The sequence below is a fragment of the Thermobia domestica genome, chromosome 3, assembly GCF_964235325.1.
Source record: "Thermobia domestica chromosome 3, izTheDome1.hap1.1, whole genome shotgun sequence".
NCBI classification, from domain to species: Eukaryota; Metazoa; Arthropoda; class Insecta; order Zygentoma; family Lepismatidae; genus Thermobia; species Thermobia domestica.
In genome coordinates, this window is record NC_137456.1 from 120,070,784 (window position 1) to 120,087,077 (window position 16,294).

The window sequence follows — 16,294 nt, forward strand, 5'->3', positions numbered from 1 at the left end:
TTGCACCCTTAACGATTCTTTTCTACTTCAAGTGTATATTAGGGGTGTTATAAATTGCAATTTCAATTCTGGAATATGGAATAACAATAATTCCGGAATTCTGACTTTCCAAAATTTCAGATGAAGTTCCGAGTTTCCGAATTACCGATCTTTTGAAATTTTGGAATAAGATCCGAGATTCCGAAATACAGGCTAAAGTTTCGAAATTCCAGCACTATTAAAATATTAATGCCGATTCGGGAATGAAAATTTCCATTCCGCAATCTGAAACACTGTACGCACAGCTTCAGTGCCCATGGATAAAAAACAAAGGAAAAAATAATAAGAAAGTGAATTTTACTTTCTATCAATAAATTGGATAAGAGAATTGTGCTCTTACTTTGTTTCTTTTTGTGTCTTTATTGGAGATGAGAATTTTCAAATATATGTGTACTAGAAAGAATGAAAGAAACAATGTTCTACTGCTTATGAGAACATAAGAAGACGCTGTTGTAATTTATATATATATATATATATATATATATATATATATATATATATATATATATATATATATATATATATATATATATGGAAGATAACGGTAGACTACCGAAAGAAAATACGTTTATTTGAAGTAAGTGAACCAGACATACACGTGTTCCTAGTTGTGATAGCTATGAGGTCCTTGCACAAAAGCAGTCCAAGAGATTTCAAAGAGAAGACAAGTAGAATCTTTGCTGAACATAAAATTGTTGTTCCAATTAAAGGTGGAAGTTTCTCTTGCAAGATTTCACATTCAAAGACAAAGTATCAGGGAAAACATTCAGATGTCGCAGACGAACAAATGAAGAAGAAAGAACAAGATACAGAAATTTCTATACAGAAATTTACCTAGTATTATTTGTATCTAGTATCGAAGCACTTCTCGAGATGACACGAAACAGACATATATTTTCGAGACAGGAAGTATCTTCTCGAGACAAAGCATGTCAGCTTTGAGTCACATATCGTGCATATTCCTCAAGTTCTTATTTGCACAGAGGAGGAAAAACGTATATGGCCTACGTAAAAAGGTAGGTTACATGCGTAAGTTGTAGTTTGCATTCTGAAGTTCATGCTGTAGTTTTTGAACCAAAGTACAAGTTTATATAACATCCTGCAGCAAACGTATAACTGGTTGTCAGTATAAGTGTTTAATCTATACGTACTTTCCGTATGATTTATACAGGCGGTAAAGATGTCATATACAGATGGATTTTACATAACTGACGTAAGTAACATACGTATACGTACGTAATATACGGAAGACTGTTGTCACACATCCTGTACCGTTATCATGTAACATCTGAACGGGTAAAAGGCAGTACGTATGTAGCATATGGAAAAAGATATGTTCCGTACAGATTTCCGTAGTAAACATAGAGATTCCGTATAATTGTACAGTATACCGCTGTTCGGATAAGGGATTTTTCTCAGTGTGGAGCCGATTCCTGTACAACTTTTGGGAGACCATTCATCTTTGTTCGATATAATCTAAAATGAGATCAGTGAGGATTTTAATATACATGCGTAAGCCCAAGAACGGCGTACATGAAACCCTTTATATCTCGTCCCAATTTATTAAATAGTGAATACGTAAATTTATAAATATTAATTATAATAATACACTATAAATAGATACATATAATATAAATTAAATTAAAATCGTTACGTTTAATTGCCGTTGGGTTTATTTTGTATCAAATTTTCGACCACTATTTCTTTCCTGTGGTTATTAAGGTATCTAGGGTACAAGAACATTTATATAAAATTTTAAAAATTCTTTGTGTTATTTTTTTATTATTATTTTTCTTATGGCAAATATCATCGTTTGCTAAGTGTAGAAGGAAACATCGACGAAAGTTAAACATTTCAAAAAACCAAAATTAATTATGGATTAATCAACTCTGACAACACTTTAGTTAAGGCTACGGTGGGTCTAAAATGACTGAATATATTATCATACGTTTCATTCAAATATAACCAAAAATTATTTTGCTTAACACGTAGGAATAAACTGATTTTCTACCCGAAATATGAGTAATTTTAGTATTAAAAATCTTATGATTTGCAAAATATCCAAATCAGTAATTAAATCTGAATCGCCGTGTTTTTCTAATATTTTCATGTGTCTCGTGTCCGGTGATCTCTTTAAGTGTCATATTCTTGAGCTAAGAGGAGTGAATATGGACGCGTGATTATGGAGATTATGTTTAACCTCTTGCGTTCCAGGCGTCATTTTTTTATGTGCGTGCTGTAATATCAGGTTATCATTTACTGTTAAAAGAGTGTTTATACCGTTATATAGGGCATAGTTATTATTTACATTATTCATTTAAAAAATTGCATTGTTTATCATTTAGACTGAAAAAGAGAAATTCTGATATTCTTAAGGATTTTTTGCTGTTCAGGTTGGCAACACTTGCCGGAGTTCAAAGGTTTTTTTTTTCTATCTCGAAATAGGATCTTGAAGTCGCCAATTGTTTATCGTCAAAACAAAAAGATGTGTAACGTAATTCAATGCTCCCTTAGGACTTCCATCTACTGAGACAAAGTAGCTTTTTTTCTTTTAGGTCCGTAAGATGTTACTTAAGGAACAATAGTAGAATTACAGTATCTGTGCCTTACATTCACTATAAAGCTTCATCACATCCATGATTAATTCGACCGTTAATGAAGGATACATTTTCATGACTTCTCCATGCATGTCACTGGTATTTTGCAGCGTGGTACTTTATAGCAGTGCTATTCAACCTTTTTGTTCTCGCGTACCACTAGACACAGTTCGCCATACAATTATGTACTCCTAAAGCTGTTTAAAAGAAATTAAATTTTGAGAGGCATGCAGCTCTACTGAGGAGAGTTTCCTGCTAATTCGCACATTGAGGACAATGTTAAAAATTCAAAAAACTAAAAGCAACTATAGAACTAACCTGTTAATGAGATGACTAACTTTTTTCAAGGACGCCAACTCCTCGATTCTTGGTCAAATCTTCGAGAGTGAGACAATCAGAGCTGATTCTGGATTCAAGTAATTTCTATGCTACCTTTCTATTGATATTAATGCAAAGAAACTCTGTTCACGCAAATATGTTGATGGAAATGGAAAAAGCTGAGAAATAGCACTGATCGTTCAGTAAATTCTCCAACTATGATCATTCAATAAATATTGAAAATATGCTTATTTTAGGATTACGTTCCCCCCCCCCCAAAAAAAAACATCTTCGCGTACCCCCGGTTCAATAGCACCTGGATGCCACTGGAACGAAAGGGTTAATGTACTTTGTGCAGTGATTGCTTTAATAAAAGTAAATAGGATTGGAACTGGTAGAATGAGGTGTTTAAAGAGTTTTTAAGTACTGCTAGTATTATTTGTTAAGATGTTATAATGATGTGTGTGCATGATGAGATTACATCATATAAGTTTTGTGATATAGACAATGTCTTGTTTTGTCATTAGCCTCGTCTTACATGGTCAGATAATATGCAGTGCGTGTATACTGGAGAGTTGATACTGTCTAAGGATAAGTTTTCTTGAATACAGGATATGTTGTGCGGGGTTCTGTTTTTAAAGAAATTTAGAAAATAGTATATCCTGAAGAAAAAAGTCAAGTATATTTTGGTCTTTCTAGGGCTTTTCGTATTCTCAATATAGTAGACTTAGCTCTGAACATTGTCCGCCTTATGCAGAGTCATTTTGACACATGATTAGCGTCATTCTAAAAGCTTGACTACTGCAGGAAACATATTTTAGTCGATCTCTTTAGTATGGCTCTAATCACGCGTCAGAATGACTATGAATAAGCCCATCTGTCTCCATGTGAAATGCAGGACATTACTAGCATTGATAAAACAAAAAAGAAAAAGAAAGAAAGAAAGAAAATATATTTCAAGAAATCGAAGAACGTTACGAGTGTAATATGAAGGATACCGTATCAAGTGAGTACCTTACTTTGTCCTTTTCTTTTCAGTGCATACTAAACTCTGTAGAAAATTGAAAGTGATCTGTGAACAGCACAGCGGAATAAAATCGTTTAGTTTATGGAAATGTTGTTTCCATTTTAAGGAAGTTACCTGCTACTTGAATGAATAGATGATTGGAGTTTACATTTAAAATATAAGTTAAGAATGGTGTACGTTATGCAGCTACTGGACACAATCATTATGCGAAAATCATTTACATTTATTTGCAGCAAATAAATAAGCTTGAAGATGGACATGTTGATAAAGAATTCTAGGAACTATCAGATGATTTGCCAATTGAACTTATGTAGAATGTGTGAATTCTATCAAAGAAATTTCTTAATGCGAGATTTAATTGGGTTATCGTATAGTACAACGATTTAACAACTAATGACTGCCCACGTTAGTGAGGTTAAGAATGTAGATAAAAGGATTTCTCTGAAGATGGGTGCAAGCTCTTCAAATAATTTCTCAATTGGCAAACAAGAGAAAGAAATGGTTATTACAATATATTAGAATAAAGTTGTTAACATTGATAAAGGCTCTTTTTATTATGAAGTACAATCAATTGATGCAGAGACTACAGAGATTAAATAACAATTGTTGCCATTAAAAGAGATCTCATACAATATGATCTGCTTTTTGTTGCTCTTTCATTACTTCGTTTGAAGATGATAAGTTTTTTCTCCAAGAAACAAGAATTTTCCTTGTTAGCGCTTTGTGGAAAATATAGTTTTTAACAAGTGAACTAATTACATTGTTATAAAAAAAAAATAAAGTTTCTGTCACAAGAACAAAACAAACTATTTCTGGAAGATAATTTGACCCTGAATCCAAATCAAATTGCAGAATTTCTCCATCGGCCACAGTTTTCATGTGAAAATGATTTTCGTGCATGCTTATGGCAGCTTACGTACTATATGTATTTGCCATAAGACATGGTCTCGCAACAATAGTTTCTTACATAAAGTTTTTAAAAATCGGTATTAGCACACAAAGGAATCAAAGGAATGAGCAGCATAGAAGTTAATAAAAATTAAGAAACTTACCTAAAAATTTTTTCTACCAGATTTCCTGTGAAACTTTGCCTCAGGAAAGCCCTGTTGTAAGTTCCAGTAATACTAAGACAACATTGCTGATTTCCATTTCCCTTGATAGCACTTTTCCATTTGAGAAATATCCTGGTGAAACGTTCACCATGTTCGTCACTAATGGCACACAGGTTATCCGGGAAGAAGTCCAAATAGTCGTTCAAGAAATACAGTTTAAGTGACATGTCACTAACCATACCGTGATATGCTCTCACTAGTTCATGTACAATATCGCCTTAAGGTTGCCTGAAAAATTCTTGCACACACTTACAAAGGATAACCCTGCATATTTTCCAACATCATTCAACAAGTCAACAAAATTCTCATCATTCATTAATTCCCTAATTTGCGGTCATACAAATATTCCTTCCTTTATTTTAGCAGCACTGATCTTTGGGAACTTCTGTTGCAAGAACATGAATGCACGTGATGTTTGATCCATTCCTTTCACAAAGTTTTTGGCAATTCCCAGTTTAAGGTACAGTGCAGGTAAATACATATTTTAAGGTAAACAAGAGGAGTGTTCAACACATTTTTATGTCCAGGCAGAAGTTCATTGCGAGTATGCCATTTTTTTCCACAATAGTGATTTTTTTCTGTCCCTGCTGTCCCACTCATATAGATAGCAGCAGTACTTTGTGTACCCAGGCTGCTGCATGCCAAGCAGAATAGCAGTTACCTAGTTACCTGTAGATTTCCACAGATATTCTATTTGTATTTGTCATTTTGAATAAGACTAAGAAGCAGTTTAACACCATATGCATCACCGATGATTCACATTAGCTGCACTTTTCGGAGCCAATGTATTGTGAGATTCAGAGGATTTGCATCCTTGTTTCTGAAGCCGTGTGAATCACTGGTGGTGTACAAGCACATACATATTAAGTGGTGAAATATATTCTCCGGTCTCAGAAAGATGTTCGATATTCTTGGTTTCCGGCTTCTGATTGTTTTTTTTTTCAGGGGTCCGCGGTGGCTCAGTGATGGAGTGTTCACCTCTGGTGCTTAGGGTCCCGGGATCGATCCCAGCCCCCACGAAGTGAACTTTGTGGTGAACAAACACCGTGTGCGTGTGTTTCCTCGGAGTTTTCTCGTTTCCTCCCACTTTCGTCATTCCACCATTTCACCAGTCATCATCACCGTCTCATTTAGCCTAACCGGCATAACCGTGGGACGTAAAAATCAAAGATTTCATTTTTTTTCAAGAAATGGTTTGATCATCATGATACTCCAATTTTCCTCCAATTAAATTGGCAGCACTGTGCACTTAACCGATTTCGCCCTGGCAGTCAACGTATGCAAAGTCTCAGAAGTATTTCTTAAGGTTAACTGCGTGACTAATCGGAACAGAAGGATACGTGTTCTCATTGTGGAGAAGAACTGCTTTGAGAGTCAATTTACTCGAACCTATGAACAGACGCCACTCATTTACACTGTATGCATGGCCAAGAGTCTCCATAACGAATTCGATATTATTACCAAAAAAAAAAGTCATCTTCGTTCGAGAAATATTCAGAAAAACACAGCATGACGGTCACAGAAAGAATCACTTTTGAATCGGAAGAAAGAAGATTCCATCCTTTCAATCGAGAAGCTAAAAGCTCAGATTGCTGCTTAGACAAATTTAAATCTCGATCAAGATCGTTGAGGTCACCTTATGTCAAAATGTGTGGCGTATTTGATTCACATGGATCCCTCATCTTCTGAAACTCGTCCATACTCTTTCCCAGATTCTTCATCACTCACTATCACATTTTCTGGAGGCACTAGTACTGGTAATTCCTCACTGTGGGATACAGGTCTCATACTAGATGGTAAATTCGGGTATTGCACACTTTTCTTTGTTTTCGACGTGATTCCAGCTATTTTTCTTAAACAAAAATAACAGTCAGTTGTGTGATCCGTTGGTTCCCGCCAACTCATGGGAACAGCGAACGGCATATGTCGTGAACTTTTTGTCCAGCCTACCAGGAGTCTAACATGTCGAGCAGCATATGTGGGATGTCAATTTCTTTTCTTGTTCGCCAACTTTACAGTCGAAATAAAGTTCGTAGCACTTCTTTACGAGTGGGATCAACTGTTGTTTCTGCGAGAGTCACCTATAACAAAAATAATTTGCACGATTGACACAGGTACGAGGCATTTTCTTCTTCTGAATGACCACAATATTCAACTTTCAACATGCAATCACTTCCCACACTATCAGAACTCACAATGCTACGACACAGGTGGCAAGAATCACAACACAATTCTATGTGATTGAATATGACTCATCGGTAATGTTGCCAAACATCACTTATTTCCTGGAGTATGTTTATTGACTTCAGGGGCATGCATCGGAATTCCTTGTACTTTTTTAAAAAAAAATATCTCACTTTCTCTCAACTTTATTTCAGTCAATAAAACTGCAAGTTACTTAAATTCAGCCATGACACAATAAACCATACGCAGCGTTTGTACTTGTTTTTAAATATTTCAATAAGGAAGGGGTAGTATGTCACAAGAAAACTGAGCCCGATATACAAAAACTGATTTCATTTTCGAATTTAGCACTCTCGACTAATCTTAGATCACTATTCAGGTTCATGGGACAAAATCCTTGTTGACCAGTGTTATAGTGAATGTAATTGATAGTGGGCAGTTGTTTCACAATCTGAAGTAGATGATCAACGACTCATTTCTGTAATTCTATTTATTTGTGTATTTTGCACGTTCAAACACAATTCAAAAGCCAATCATTATGTTTATTGCTACATTGCTGATCCCAACAAAGATTAATCCATATATTAGACGAAATAAGAGGCTTGAACTCGCGTGATGTTCATATTGCACCAAAAATAAAGCTTTCAATGTCTAAAGAATGTGTTTCTGAGAAACGTCAAAGGAAGAAAACCCTTCACTAATTGTTTAAGGTTGGTACTTAAGGGTGTGGACAAAAGCTAACACACGAACGTGTCATTGCTGTGCCAAAGTTACATTGATCAATACAAGTTCCCTTGGGTATCATGATAGTATGCTTCGTACTGGGCAAGCAGATGCGAAAAGTATGCGTCTGAAAAAGGAAGAGAGAATTGCATTACGATGATGCGTGTACCACCTTCTTGGACAACTGTCAAGTTGTCAGCCACTTTTCAGAAAGAGGACGTTTCATGCTATACAATATAGAACAGCATATAGCACTATCAAAATAGTCTCCTGGTTGAAGACTTGTAAGGTGTTGCCATCCTGGCAAACAGACCCACCGTAACAAGAGGAAACTGAAGAATATTGCAGAAAAACACGTTGGGACAAGTCGTTAGAAACAAATTTCGTGTCTCTAGAGAAACAATCGCTTGAAATTTGCAGAAAATGGGTGTGGAATACTTCAAGCGTCAAAAACTACTCAAGAATACATACATGTAATTCGCTATACTAGAGGCAAGTATAGGAAACTTCGTCATGCCATTTTGCATTCTGACACTATAACTATCATGGTCAATTGAACATATTCTTCATTTGCTGGAGATGAAATGCCAGGAAACGGCGGGTATTATACTTCCAATATTATGTAAAGTTCAGCTACAAAAACTAGAAAAAAGTCAGAAGAAAATACTGATATCACAGCAATCACAGTGAGCATGTACACCAAGAGATGTCTGATGAAGTTGCTTCAATTAATTAACACACATAGAGATAAGATATATTTTGGTCGGACCTCGCAACCAAACCAGGCCAATTATGCCAGACAAACAATTGACTAGTTGATGGCATACTCAGTACCATTTGTACCACGGAACACCAATCCACCAAATGTCCCATCGGCACATTGAATAGAGCATTTTTGGTCTCTTTTGGCTGTATACGTGTATAATGGGTGATGGAAAGCCAAAATTGCACAACAGTTCTTCCATCGCATCAAGACTAATTTACGGAACTTGGACTTCAGGTCCGTCCAAAATATACAGAAGAGGATACGCCACAAATTGCAACTAATTGAAGACCACGGACCTCATGTAGCATTGTAACAAGTAAGAAGATTTGTTAACAGTGTCACCATCATTGCGTTGGTGCTGCAATAAATAAACACATTTACCTGGTAGTAGAGTATTTTTTTCATTGTGTGTTAACTTTCGCCCATTTCCTTAGTGTAGATGAAAAAAAATTAAAATTAAATTAAATTCTTCAGTTTAACGCCCCACGATTGTGCCTGTTTTACTGCAAGATGAATTTCAAATTTTGTATTCTGAGGGTGACGTAGATACGCTTATCGAAGAATAGTCATAAAGAATGCATAAGTTTAAGGTACTTGCGGTGTTGAGAATGGTTCTAACTTAGACGATCATTCTTCTCTGTTTTAGTTTCTTATAGATTCTCAAGCACTCTTTCTAAACGCTCGACGAAACATTTAGGACAAAATTTGCTAAATCAGATCCTGATAAGTCATCAAGATTCTGTTTATTCATATATTCCTAGATTGCAATAAAATATTTCGATTCTTTGCTATTGGAAATGTATGAGACTGTATTATGCAAAGAGAGATTATGTCTTTCGAAAACCCATTTGTATTTGCAACAGTGAAAATAAGTGCATGGAAGAAACAATTCAAGCTATATATATACACTATTAAAGATTGTATAAAGGTCTGGAGAATGCATATATTCTTGCTATAAAAGCGAGAAAGCTACAAAGCAAAGAATGCACATCAACATATTTTTTTTCGACTGCAATGTTTCTGTTCTGTTTCTTCTGTAATTAAATCCCTCTCGTTGATAATTCAAATAACTTACTTTGAAATAACCAGTGACAGGGCTTAAGAGGCCCTATCACAGAGGAATTAAAATACTGCTAATTTTACAGTAATTATGTGATATCTTCAAATAGATAAATGATAATCGAAAAGTGGAACGAGAACTCTCTAGACAATATTATTTTACATGAGATATTGTTATTACGACTCACTTATCTGGTTTCGATTTGCAACCATTTAGAAAATCGGCATATATTTTCACGTTTCTAAATGGTTGCAAACGGAAAGCTACTAGATGACTCATGATAATGGTACTTCATGCAAAATAATATTGTCTAGGGTGCTCTTGTTCCGCATTTCGATGATCTTTTATTTATTTGAAGATATCAGATAATTACTGTAAAATTAACGGTATTTTAATTTCGCAGTGATTAGGCCTCTTAAGTTATCAAAAGAATGAAGTTGACGAAATACAAAGGGATATTGTTCTAATTATGGTGGATAAGGAGTCTGCTTCTCTTCCTGTCTTGGATATTACTCATTGTGATTGCCGTGAAAAGTTTGAAAGTCTTAGGTATTCATACAAAGAAATATGATTTTCAGTGCACATGTTTGTGAGCAGTAATGAAAATTTTGCTGTGAAAAGCGCGACGCAATTTCATGGACTTACTAAGACGAAATATTATGAACCCATAAGTATGTGTACGTGTCAATTTTTGTACATTATAAAATTACTCATATTGAAACTTGCTATCAATATTCTTTACATTTAGTGCCTTAGTTACCTTTTGAGGTAAGTTGTTAAGCTTTACAAAAACAGCAAAATTTTGAATTGCAACCTTGCATTGGTTTTTCATAGTAATAATTTGTTGCCAGTAAAAGATAGTACTAGTAATTGCATAATACATTAATTTTTCTAATAATTATGTGTTTAATCTATCTACTATTAACAGTAAAAATCTATAAAATCTTTGTTTAGGTAATTTAATATTTTCGTATTTTATTTCTGTAAACTTTTACACAATTAAATACCTTTTGGATGCGGAAAAACCTCCAGCCTATTTTTCAGTATGCTTGACTTATTCAGGGAAAAATATGGCGAATTTCTTAGGAGCAAGTTTTGCATTAATGTTTTCCATTGTTAAAGCTTTGTTTTTAGTATACGTAAATTTAAGTTAAACTACTCGCTGAATAAAATAATACGTTTGTTGTAAAAATTATTAACGTGTAACAGTTTAGCCAACAATCTGATGAAACCAAAGTGAATAGTTGGCGAAACTGTTACACGTTAATATTTTTTTACAATAAACGTACTGTTTCTTCAGCAAGTACTTTAATCTAATTTTTCACATGTGTAAAGTTTTGTCCCCAAGGTACTTTTAAATTATTTTCATGTCAACTGGTGTTTCTGTTATAAAATATGGGATAATTCAACAATAGTTGGATATGCTTAAGTGAAATAAATAGCAAATCACCATAGTAGTTATACCGTCACTTGACCTCACTTTGTGATAAATTTTCCACTTTTCTCAGGTCCCGCCTGATCCGAAGAACTCGATTTTCCAGTGTCGCACGTTCTGCCGTGTCACGCGTATCGCCCAGCCATGGAAAATTGAACATCCCGAAAACCCGTTCTCTTTTATTCCCCTTTTTAGGGGTGTACACGTTCCCTTTTACGAGCCCTTTTTAGGGGTGTACTCGTTACCTTTGATGACCACATTTTTCAACCCCTATATAACATAACAGAGATTACACAAGAAAGGCTACAAGCATTTTTTTAACATAGCAGAGCTGATAAAAGAGTATGACTTATATTCCAACCTCTATATAACATAACAGAACTAATAAGAGTTTGGATTATTTTCCCACCCCTAATTTAACATAACAAAGTCTCATAAGACTATGAGCACAGAGACTACGAACGCATATTTTAGCAGCATTTCTATGTAACATAGCAATGACTACTAACATAGCAGAGAATAATGGGGGTGTATTCGTTCTCTTTTATGACCATGTTTTTCAACCCCTACTTTAACATAGCAGACTACGTAACATAGCAGAGCTAATAAAAGACAATGAACACATTTCCCAACCCCTATGTAACATAAGACTACGAACACACAACTATGTAACATATCAAAAAGGCTACTAACATAATAGAGGTGTACTAGTTCTCTTTTATAACCCCTGTTTTAACATAGCAGAAATTACACAAGACTACATAATATAGAAGAAAGGCTACTAACATAATAGAGGTGTACTAGTTCTCTTTTATAACTCCTATTTTAACATAGCAGAGCTGAGAAAAGAGTGACTTAGTTTTCAACCCCTATGTAACATAGCAGAAATTACATAAAACTACGAATACGTAGCAGAGCTAATAAAAGAGTTTGTCGTATTTTCCACCCCTCTTTTAACATAGCAAAAATTACATGAGACTAGGAGCACAGAGACTACGAACGCATATTTTAGCAGATCTCCTATTGAACATAACAAAGGCTACTAACACAAAAGAGAATAATGGGGGTGTACTTGTTCCCTTTTATGAGCACTTTTTTCAACTCCTAAATAACACAGCAGAGATTACTTAAGACAATGAACGCATAATCCAATCAGACATTACACCGAGACCACGGACACCTATTTTCGCAACTCCTATGTATAAAACAGTATGGCCTATTTCTTAACCAGTGTTTGACATAGCACAGATTACAACCCCTTTTTAATACAGCACAGAATATGAACCAATAGCAGGAGCACACTAATTCCCTTTTATCAACCCCTATGTAACATAGCAGAAATTACACAGCACTCATCTAGTACATGTTTCAAAAGTACTGACCATCGAGGTCAAAAGTCAAAATTTTAAACCCGAATAACACGTAAAAGAAGCAACATATTGAGGTGCTGTTCCCACATTTAGTAGTAGGTCATCAACTACTACATGTCCCAAAAGTACTGACCATCGAGGTCAAAGGTCAAATATTTAAACCCGAATAACTCGCAAACGGATCCACATATTGAGGTGCTCTTTCCACATTTAGTAATAGGTTATCAACTACTACATGTCCCAAAAGTACTGACCATCGAGGTAATAACTCGTAAACGGAGCAACGTATTGAGGTGCTGTTAACACATTTGGTAATTGGTCATCAACTACTACATGTCCCAAAAGTACTGACCATCCAGGTCAAAGGTCAAATATTTAAACTCGAATAACTTGTAAACGGAGCGACGGATAAATTTACATAGGGGTTGGAAAATAAGTCATACTCTTTTCTCAGCTCTGCTATGTTAAAATAGGAGTTATAAAAGAAAACGAGTACACCTCTATTATGTTAGTAGCCTTTCTTCTATGTTACGTAGTCTTGTGTAATTTCTGCTATGTTAAAATAGAGGTTATAAAAGAGAACTAGTACACCTCTATTATGTTAGTAGCCTTTTTGTTGTTACATAGTTGTGTGTTCGAAGTCTTATGTTACATAGGGATTGGGAAATGTGTTCATTGTCTTTTATTAGCTCTGCTATGTTACGTAGTCTGCTATGTTAAAATAGGAGTTGAAAAACATGATCATAAGAGAGAACGAATACGCCCCCATTATTCTCTGCTATGTTAGTAGTCTTTGTTATGTTACATAAGAATGTTGTTAAAATATGCGTTCGTAGTCTCTGTGCTCATAGTCTTATGAAACTTTGCTATGTTAAAATAGGGGTGGGAAAATAATCCAAACTCTTATTAGTTCTGTTATGTTATATAGGGGTTGGAAAATAAGTCATACTCTTTTATCAGCTCTGCTATGTTTAAAAAAATTGCTTGTAGCCTTTCTTGTGTAATCTCTGTTATGTTATATAGGGGTTGAAAAATGTGATCATCAAAGGTAACGAGTACACCCCTAAAAAGGGCTCGTAAAAGGGAACGTATACACCCCTAAAAAGGGGAATAAAAGAGAACGAGTTTTCGGGGTGTTCGATTTTCCATAGCTGGGCGATATGAGTGCTATCACATATTGTGCGACACTGGAAAATTGAGCTGCAAACAATATTGTTTAAAATAATCTCTGTCCGACAAGAGATTCCCCGCCAAAAATTCATGATGGCGGCTTTTCCGCAAACATCTGAATAAAGAATTTTGGATACATTACTGCCTACACCATAGTGAATAATTTGGTACTAAAATAATTTGTTTTGTTGTTAGTTCCGAATTAAGCAAAAAATTAGTTTTTTTTTTATTTACTCTGCTACAAAAGTTGTACATTAAATAGTTAAATTGCTAAGATAAATAGCAAATAATGCTTTTCTGTGAAAGCCATATCGTAAAAACAAAAAATTCTTGTACGTAATGTACTTGAGGAACACTAGAAGACATAACAAATACAATGATATTGGTGCTCATTCAAATAACTGAATTTTGTTTCACTTCAGGAAAGTACTTAAACTCAGGCACCAAGATCACTTGTACAGTAATACAATCAAGTTGATCTCACACAGATGTTGAAATATTTTACAATAGATTTTCCAAACTTGTGTCGATCTGTTGGAGGCAGTGAGGCAATGTTCTATTGTGTTTACTGTCCCCGTAAGAACATTTCGACTGTTATCAGTAATCAGGAGATGATATCGCTTACCCTTAGTGTCTATAATCTCGTTAACAATTCTGTTCATAACAAATGAGCTGAAGTTAACATAAAATTTAATGAAATGTTCCTCTAAATTTGTTCCCGATTCTTATCTGGGAATTTGAAAATTATATGAGAACATTTACAGTTTCGTTGTTGAAGAAATAATTTAAAGAGAATTTTCACAGAAATGCTACTGTCTGTATCTCTTACAATACTTTATTTTTCTGTGAGCTTATTAATACTCTTCCCTTAGGAAGTAACACCTTCCCTTCTAGTACACAGATATGTGAAATTTGACATGACATTTAGATAGGTAGTACGGGATTAAACCTTTCGATACGGGAGACAGAAAGTTACTGACACGGATGAGTTACGCACTTAATCCACTGCTGTGTGGAAACTAAAATATCGGGAAGCTTTTTCCTGTGCCAAATATGGTTGAACAGAAGTTTTTCTGATGTTTTTTTTGAGTGTCCAGGGGGGCGCGGTGGCTCAGTGGTAGAGCGTTCACCTCTGCTGCTCGGGTTCGATCCTAGCCCCCGCCAAGTGAACTTTGTGGTGGACAAACACCGTGCTCGTGGGTTTTCTCGGGGCTCTCCCGTTTCCTCCCACTTTCTTCATTCCACCATTTCACTCATCTCTCATCTTCACCGTCTCCTTTAGCCTAACCGGCATAACCGTGGGACGTAAAACTCAAAGATTTCATTTCATTCCTTTTTTTTGAGTGTCCAATTTCCTTTTCAAATTTGAGTTGGAAAATTAAAAAATTGGAAAATTTCGATTTTTAAAAAGCATTTTTTTCATTATAACTTCTTAGTTTTCGAAAAATCTTCTTACGAGTTGTCAGGTATATATCTCATGTGCATATCTAACCTTTTAGACAGTTTTGAACTCACAATCAGTGTTGCCAACTAGGAAAATAGTTATTTCCCTATTTTTGGGTCAAAAAATTCAAAACGTTTGAAATTTATGTTTATAACTCTGTACCTGAACGTACGAGCGCTAGTAAACTTACACCAGTTAAACATCAGTTCTTATCGAACAAAAGCAATTACAGATCGTTGCAATTGGGTAATTAGGAGACTCTCGAAAAAATTACAATTTAGGTTCTAATCCTTGATTTTTTATGTGATAATTGTAATTTCTTTTTTAGGTAGAATGGGATATTTTTAATTATATGCACAGTTCTTATATATCGACATGATACTTTTAGGATATATTAGTGGTGTATCAAAGTTTATTTTAAGATGGTTTGCATCTATATAGTGGCAGTCTTTCTAGCCATTAAAAAGTTTAATTCCTGATTTAAGGTGAAAAATTTGCAAAAAGAAATTATTTTTTCTTCTATAATTTCCATTTTGTTGGTTAGATTGGAACAAAACGTACAAGCACCTAAAAGCCTCAGTTTTAATCTATACCTATAACACACTATAGCAAGTTTCGGTAGGATAAAAGTTGCAGCACCTGTATAACTTTCTATTTTTGCTTGCGAGGTGAAAAAAAAAACTAAATATTTCGTGTATATGACGTGAGAGAATTTTTTCTTTCAGTCTTTGTATGGCAGTCAACGACTTTATGCTTTCACCGTGCGTTGTCTACAGACCAGAATTTGCTTTTAGATAACCTGGCAACAGGTTATCTGAGACAGCTCCAAAAATTTTAAAATTCTGTTACGATTTTTTTTTAAATTTTCACTCCTATTTTTCCCTCTGTAATTCCCTTCCCTTTGGCAATACTCCAATCAAACTTACACCATAAAATTGCCACATCATTCTTCTAAACAACACGATATCAACCATATTAATCAACTAAACAGTCTTTCTATACGACATATCTGTATATTTACGACATATCAATCATTAACTGAAAGTCTA